Consider the following 9,039-nt stretch of genomic DNA (forward strand, 5'->3'; position numbering starts at 1 on the left):
CTCTGCAGGCATTGTATGACACGGGTACACTTATACTCATGCAGGCAATACACTCATATATATATATATATATATATAGTTTTAAAGTGAAGGTTTAGAGAAGTGACCAAAAATAGAGTTCTTCACTCCCTGTAGCCCCAGCTGTCCTGGAACTCACTATGTAGACCAGGCTGGCCTTGAACTCACAGAGATCCGCCTACCTCTGCCTCCCGAGTGCTGGAATTAAAGGTGTGCACCACCATGCCCGGCTCAGTTGAGTTTTTTAGGTACAACTCTGACTGCAGTGACATTTGGTTCTCCACTGAGCTTTTTCTTATGAAGAAGAATTTACCTACCATGTAGATTCTTCACATGTTTCTGGAAGAGAAACTAGAAGTTTCACCCCTTTCCATCCCTCCTCCTCAACTGTTCTTCCAAGTTCATTTCCAGGGAGGAATAGGAGGACCCTCAGTCAACTACTGGTTCAGTTCCCTCTCTCCTCCCAGGCTCTGTGGGTTCATTTTATCTCCAACCCAGACTCTACCTTCCTGTTTACCTAGCTAATTATAATTACCTCCCTTTTCTTTCTTCTGCAAATTCCTTTCTTCTAAAGCTTCCATTTCATGACTTTAAATTGGAATGTGCCAAGAAAGGGCTTAAAAGTAACTACTGGATTCCCCAAACAGATTGTGTTTAAAGGTTCCCAGGAGATGGGAAATTCAATACCTGAGGTCCTCACCCCCTGAAATCACCATATTCTGGGTATGTGGAAGTTGGGATCCCAGATCTTGCATTTTTTTAATCAAAGTTTTTTTTTTAATTTAATTTAATTTTTTTATGTATATGCGTGTATTGCCTGCATGTAGGTAAGTGCATCTGTGTCATGCAATGCCCATGGAGGTCAGAAGAAGCTGTGGGATCCCTTGGGACTGGAGTTACAGACAGTTGTTAGCTGCCATGTGGATGCTGGGATTCGAACCTGGGTCTTCTGCAAAAACAACCAGTGTTTTTAACCACCAAGCCATCTCTCCAGCCCCTTAAAGTTTAAAAAAAAAATTTTTTTTAATTTTATGTGTATAGCTGTATTGCTTGCATGTAAATGCCCGTGTCGTGCAATGCCCACAGAAGATAGAAGAGGGCATCAGATCCCCTAGAACTGGAGTTATAGATGGTTGTTAGCCACCATGTGGGTGCTGAGATTCAAACCCAGATCTTTTGCAAGAACAGTCAGTGCTCTTAACCAGTGAGCCATCTCTCCAGCCCCTTAAATTTATTCTTATTTTATGTGTACGAGTGCACCACCATGTGTGTGCAGTGACCATGGAGGCTAGAAAAGGGCATCAGATCCCCCTGAACTGGAGTTACAGATGGTTGTTATCCACCTGTGGGTTCTGGGAACCAAACCTAGGTCCAGGTCCTCTGCAAGAACAACCAGGGCTCTTAACCCCTGAGCCATCTCTCCAGCCCCAGATCTTACAGTTTTTTTTTTTTTTTTTTTTTTTTTTTTTTTTTTTAAAAAAAAGAGAGAGGGTCCCACTTTGTAGCCCTGGCTGAACTGAAACTCCCTATGTAGACCAGGCTGGCTTTGAACTCATAGGAATCCACCTGCTTCTGTCTCCCGAGTGCTGGGATTAAAGGTGTGTGCCATCACATCCAGCACATTCTTCATTCTTAACCCAAAGCCCTGTGGCTGCAATTTGGGTGACCTATGGGCCACACTTAGAGAAACTGCAAGATGGTGGCTTATAAACAAGCTGCTGCCCAGGCACACATGTGATAATATTTGTGTAATATTTATTGGTCTCAGACCAAATCTTTTATTAGCCAATATACAAAATGGACCTATAGCTGATGCATGCTATTTTAAAATATGTTTAGGAAAAAAAATTAAGTGCTTTCCATTCTATGTATAATGAAAAAGATTTTTGACTAGATACATGAACATGGATATTAGAACCTGGACATGTGCTTTGTCCTTTTCAGAGTTGTCTAATTGTCCTTTTCAGAGTTGTCTAATTGTCCTTTTCAGAGTTGTCTAATTGTCCTTTTTAGAGTTGTCTAATATTTCCACATATGCAGATGTTTTTATTTTCTCCTGGCCTCCTCATTACAGAACACACTCTGGTTTTTTAAGACAACTGAGCCAATCTATTATTTTATTACTTTGATTCTCAGCCTTCCACGTATAATGAGGAGACATTGATTATTGCAGTATTTTTTTCATACATTTTTGGCAGGAAAAAAAATCAATTACATACTAGTAGGTACAGATCAAGTATTATTGCTTTAACAATTTATAAAGACAACTCGATCTTAAAAGGGTTCTAGAATATAGTATGAGTTCAATAGGTGTTTTTTTTTTACATTTTTATTGATTTTATTACTCTGTATATGTGCATATGTGTACATATGTATCTGTATGGTTACAGGAACCAATAGTCTCCTTCTACCACATGGGTCTCTGGACTGGAACTCAGGTCATCAGCCTTGGTGGCAAGGATCTTAACCTGCTAAGCCATCTTCCTGACCTTGTTTTGTTTTTGAAACAGAATCTCTTGTAGTAGAGGCTGGCTTTAAGCGCCTCATCCTCCTGCCTCCACCTCCTGAACACTGGGATTACAGATGTGTACCTCCACACCCAGTTTCATAGCATTCTAGGGTTCAAACCCAGGGTTTCATGCTTGCTAGGAAAGCAGTAACAGATACACTCTGAGTCTAGTCAAATAGATTTCTACATATGGCTGTGGGGCAGTTGGTTTACTTTTGAGCTTACTTGCTCCACAGAATTGGAGCACCGACAAAGTAGGAGTATGACAATTAGGGAAAACTGGGCATGGTGACACACGCCTTTAATTCTAGCACTCCTGAGGCAGAGGCAGGAGGATCTATCTCTGTGTCTACATAGCCCAAGCCAGCTGGGGCTACGGAAAGGCCCTTCCAAAAAAGCAAGAAAAAGATGGTTCCATTCAGTTTTGATTAGCACCACTAATACTTTGCAATTAACATATCTAAAAAGCAAAGTATTGCCTATTGTAGTAGCTGTACAGACACAGAGGCTTTATTTGTTTGTTTGTTTGTTTATTTATTTATTGTTATACTTTGTCCTCATTTTGTAAATGAGCTGAGAATTGGACTTGGCAGTGAATCTTCTGTGGGTTTATGGCTTATGCTGGCTGCCCTGGCACAGTTCTCCTTCTCAGGAGTTGAGACAATTCAGTCAGATCTCTGTGTATCCAAACATATGACAACTTTGGTAAACTACTTGCTACATCTTTCATTTTGTGCATAACACACCCTTGATCCCATCTCCCCTGCCGATCTTTCTCCTTGTTCTGTTCTGCACAACTTAGGAAAAGCCATCATTTTCAGTCAATTATCTGCTATGTTTACTTCTAGACAGCTTCCCTGTACGATCTAAAAAGGTAATTATAAGAAATATATTGCTCATGTATGTTGTTTTCTTTCTTTTAAATTTATTTCTTCAGTCCTTATCTCTTCTGCATCTTAGCATGAACTCCTACCATGAAGATAGAAATGAAATTTTAACCCCAAGGCTGGGCATGGTGGTGCATGCCTTTGATTCCAGCACTTGGGATGCAGAAGCAGGTGGATCTCCGTGAGTTCAAAGCTAGCCTGGTCTACATAGTGAGTTTCAGGCCAGCCGCAGCTACAGGGAGACCCTGTCTCAAAAATGACCAAAAAAAAAAGAAAGAAAATTTAACCCCAAAAAGCAATGCAGAGAAAGCACTGTGTTCTGAGACCAGTCACTAGCATACAAGGCTGTGTGGCCAACCTTGGGCGACTTTCTTTAAAGCAAAGATAATATTGCCTGGAAAGGTCTCATTAGGGTTTTACATCGAGAGCATGGGGAAGTAGGAGCCACTCTTAGTACTGGTACCAGTTTGTCATGCTGTCATTTCACCTCAATAGTGAGGGTCATAGGAGCACCTGATAAGGCCACCAATAAATCATCACCCACAGCCACTCCGTGCTGTATGAATGAGTGGGACATGTAAAAATGTGTTTTGTATCTTTGCTGTGTTTGAACAACCAACATCAACAACTAAAGAAAGTAGAGCCTTGAACAACATTCTAAGGTGAACTGGAAAAGGTCACATTAGGAAAAACAGTTTAGTTGTCCTAGAGTAGACTCCCATCCAGCTGCTTCTTGAAAGGAGCCCAGAGGATCATGGTCTTGACTGAAATTCACTATGCATACTGGACTGGTTTTGTATTTAGTTACTTTTCTGTTGCTGTGGCGAAGCAACAAAAGGGAGTTTTTGTTTGTTGTTTTGGGAGTTTTCGATTATTTTTTGTGTGTGTTTATTGTTTGACTTAGGGATCAAGGGTACAGTCCATCTTTGCAGAGAAAGCATGGCTGCAAACTATGAGGCAGCTGGTCACACTATATCCACAGACAGGTGGCAGAGAGAGATGAATGCTGTTGCTCAGTTGTTTTCTCCTTCTAATTTAATTTGCAAGACCTGACCATGGAATGATATCACCACATTCAGGGTAAATCTTGCCTTCTTGGTTAAGCCTTCCTGGAAACAACTTCATAGACAGGCCCAGGTGTGTGTTTCCATGGTTTTCCCTAAATCCCATAAAATTGACACTGAAGGTTAATTATCATAAACCCTAAATCTGTGGCAACCTTCCCATCTGCCTCCTGAGTGCTGAGATGACAAGTATGTACCACATGTATGGTTTAGACCACCTTTAAATAAAAAATTTCTTATTGTGATTTGAATAACAGACCACATGGAAATCAAAACATAAGAGGCTAAAAATTGAAAGATAAGCACGTTAACAAGATTCCCAAATTCTAGAGCCTGAAGGAAACCTCTTTTTAAAAACATATTTATTTTTATTTTACATGTATCTATGAGTGCTGGCATGTATGTATGTGTATCACATGTATGTCTGGTGCCCTTGGAATCCAGAAGGGAGCGTCAGATCCTTTGGAACTGGTAATACAGGCAATTGTGAGTCACCTGATGTGGGTACTGGGAATTGAACCCTGTCCTCGGATGAACAGCAAGTGCTTTTAACTGCTGAGTAGTCTTTCCAGTCCCACTAAGGAGATCTCTTCAGTACAGTTCTGTGACTTGCCTAGGAAGCATTTCCCTTTTCTTTTTTTTAAAATTTTCTTTTTTTGAGACAAGCCAGGCTGGCCCCAAACTGGGTATGTAGCCCTGGCTGACCTCAGATTCTCAGTCTCCTGCTTGAGCCTCCTGAGTACTGGCATTTCAAGTTGCAGCACCACTAAGCCAACTAGGATGTGCTCTTGATGTGGACACATCATGCAATCTGGAAATGGAATTAAAACAGCCAAGTGACCTCCCTTTTGTTCATCATTTTGACAAGGCTAATTCTACCTACTGTGTACTATACAACGCAGGTTTTCACAATCAAGAAGCCTTGTCTCGGGGCTATCGTTCTGAAGCTGGGGACCAACTTTAAGAGCTAAGGTCATGCATGCTGCCTGCCATGGATAGGTGTGCACGTATCTCTGTTCCATAGCCCAGGAGAGGTAATATTTCTCAATGAAGGCAGCAAACTTATACATTAATTCCTTGTGATAAATTCCAAATGTTCCTCAAAGAATGTTATTTTTCTTATTAAATTCTTTTGAAATGTCTGCTATCAGTCAGAAAGTCTAGCAGGTTATCAATATTGTATCTCCAGCATGAATCTGCAAAAAAAGTGCTTTTAGAGATCAACAGATTTCACAGAAAACAGGATAATGCTGAGTGTCATGGAGCAAAGTCTCCCAAACTTGCTTTACTGTAGGTACATACATGTTTTTGTTTTGTTGTTTTTCTACTAAGGTCTCACAGTCTACTCCAAAACGAAATCTATTCTTTTCATGGAAGTGCTAATTCAAAGCAAATGGTTCCATAGATTCCACTTCCTGCTAGAATGGGAACTAGGGTGAAAAAGAGGGTGCTAGAGGCAACAGCTCTTGGGGTCAGGCACAGCCCTGCAAACAGAGGCACAATGTTAAGAGCAAATGTCTCCCCAATGCCGCACTTCTTGACTATAGTCTTGACCCTGGTTCTTTGATGGAACACATCAAATGCAAAAAGCCCCCCTGAAAGGCTTGGACACCAATCAGTCAGGGGAAGTTCAACAGCAGTAATTAATGGCACAAGTTGGAGACCAGTCTAGGCTTTGCTAATAATGCCTATGGGGGTGACCTTGGGCAAGCTGGGTCCAGACACAGCTCCATGGTGCAAAGCTGTGGCTCTGAGCCTCTCCTACCTCCTCTTTCGTTCTCTGGTGAGTGACCACATGCCTGCTGAGAGCACTGTTATCAACACTTGGCAGATGATCTCCAGGCTGTACCATATCCATACTTTCTATTTTATACACCCCAACTGAGTGCTGTTGCAGCCTGTGGGAGGTACAGGATACTTAAATGAGTACGCCTTCATTTTTTCATGGGTCCATGCCCACGGAAAGCCTTTGGTTACCTCCCATTTGCCATGCACTTATCCCTGTAATGCTCTGTCTGGACCCTGATGTAGGTTCCTTTTCCAAACCACTATGCAAGCTAGCACTCCCAGCTCTACAAGCCAGCAAGTGTCTGCATGTCCTCAGCCGCTCTCCTGAACATTCCTTTCCGCTCCAGACTTCCATTATCCACTGAAGACCCAGCCTCCCCAGCTGCTGTCTCTAGTGGAGTCTGTTTATTTGATCACAACACATGTAACCTCATAGCGAAATGTCAGGAATGGTGTAAAGGACTCTGTGTCCTGCCTGTTCTACCACTTGCTTATCTAAACTCTCTTATGCCTGGGTGGCACTTACTGGGAAAACTCCAGTCCAGCATGAAGCTGCCCTTCCCTGGGTTTATAAACATCAGTTGAAATGCTGATGGGAAAAACAGAGAAACCCTGGTAGATGGTGAATTCTTGGCTGTCTGTCTTAACTGGCTTGTAATAATGTTCTGTACTTGTTTCTATGGTCAACCCACTCTCCCATTTATTCATAGTCTCCTCTACTATAGTCAAATTTCTTTTTTTAAACAAAGTGTTATTACATTTTTATTTGTGTGTGGACCACAATGCTCATGTAGAGGACAATTTTCAGGAGTGAGTTCTCTCTTTCCACCATGTGGTTTCCAGGGATTGAACTCAGGTGGCAGCGGCCACCTTACCACTAAACATTTTGCCTGCCCTATGGTCAAATTTTTGGCTTCTCTTGTTATACCCATATCTTCCTCTTATCCAAAGAGGACCTTGCTTCTTAATTCTTAGACAACACAAAAGTTATGACACGGCACCTCTCTTACTTTCTACCTCTGGGTTGACAAGTCTTCTCTGAGTTAGACCCACCTCCCTTTTGTTTGATGTTTCAGACTACCTAACTATGAACTGAATTCATGATCTTTTCCCCCAAACTTCTCTGTTATTAACTACCCCAGTAAAGAGAACTTGAATTCAAACCCAAACCCTCAATGTCCCTTCCCTCTAAAATCTAAACTCTATATCCTTTTCAGTTCTTTCTCTAGCACTTAATCTTGACCATTCTGATCTGTACACCAGTGGTTGTCAGATAAGATTTACTGGACCACAGCTACGGCTGCTTGCATAGTAAGGACAGAGTTGAGCATGGCCATAGTGTATGACAGACTGTATGACCCATAAAGCTGAAAATATTTATTACCTAGCCCTTGACAGAAAAGTCTTGTCCATCCAGCCCTTGATGTGCCCTCTTGCAGGGACCTGTTGGAATCAAGCATAGATGCCCAGTCCAGCTTCCTTCGCTCTCCCACCTTCACAGTACACACTCTAGTACTAACTTCTCAAGCTCAGAAGTGTTACCTGCCTTTCTATTCTTCTGATGGCCCACACTCTTTCATTCCACAGAACTTAAAAGTTCTTGTTTCCCTTGCTGTGAAGGACTTTTTTCTTCCTCAACTTGCTTTTCATCTTGTTTTTTCTTATTTTCCAGGGCCTTTTTTAAACCCTGTTTCCTCCAGGAAACTTTTTTCCCAGATTAGGTTAGGTGCCCTGCTCCACAATACTCCACTTTCATTTTTTTAAACTGTATTTATTATTTTTATTTTATGTGTATGCATGTATTGCCTACATGTAGGTAAGTGCACCCATGTTGCGCAATGCCTGTGGAGGTCAGAAAAGGCTGTCAGATCCCCTGGGACTGGAGTTATGGACAGTTGTTAGCTGTCATGTGGGTGCTGGGATTCGAACCCGGGTCTTCTGCAAGAACAACCAGTGTTCTTAACCACTGAGCCATCTCTCCAGTCCCTCCACTTTCATGTTAAAGCGCTTATCTCAACTGTTCTTGGTTCTTAGTGAAATTGTCTGTTTAATGTTTGCTTTGTTAGGTAGAATACAAGCTTCAAGATGGAAAATTTTTGTTTATCTGGTTTAGGGAAATATCTTTCAGTGCCTAGCACCTAATGGCTACTTAGAAAATATTTGTTGAAGAAATAGATGATTAGAAATAATATCATGGGTGGTGAGGGTAAGAGGAGGAAACATACACATACCATTTAGTTGATTGGCTAGTACTTATGAAAGTCAGATAACATTTATGTTTTATTATTGTTGAGTTCTTTCTTTAAACTAATTCTGGGCTCCTTGATTGGGGGAAAAGGCATAAACTGACTCTTGAATGCTCTGTCAATCTCTCTGCTACCTCTAAACAAGTCAGCAACCTGAGCACAGGTGCTATTATTCCCATTTCTCAGGTGGGTAACCAGCATCTGGAATCTTTCAAAGCGAGGAAGGTCTCTAGACTTCCAGAGCTTGGCTGTGGCAGTCAAAGGAGCCTCTCAGCTTCAAGTCTCACCTGCTGAACTCAGAACTGCATTTCTGCGACTTCCCTCCCTGGGGACTTCCCTCCCTGAGGCCTTCCCTCTCTGAGGACTACTCATCAGAGCTTAGACAGCTGGCATCCCAGATAAATCATTTGGGGTGATAAAGTCTCCTGCAGTGAGTCTAATCCAGGTGAATCCTGAAGCTTGTGAGTGTGCAGCTGGTTCTGTGCCCCAATTTAGAGCAGGTTCGGGAAGCATTCCCAGATGGCTCC

This window comes from Nannospalax galili, unplaced genomic scaffold (genome assembly GCF_000622305.1).
Source record: "Nannospalax galili isolate Female #2095 unplaced genomic scaffold, S.galili_v1.0 scaffold150, whole genome shotgun sequence".
In the NCBI taxonomy this organism is placed as follows: domain Eukaryota; kingdom Metazoa; phylum Chordata; class Mammalia; order Rodentia; family Spalacidae; genus Nannospalax; species Nannospalax galili.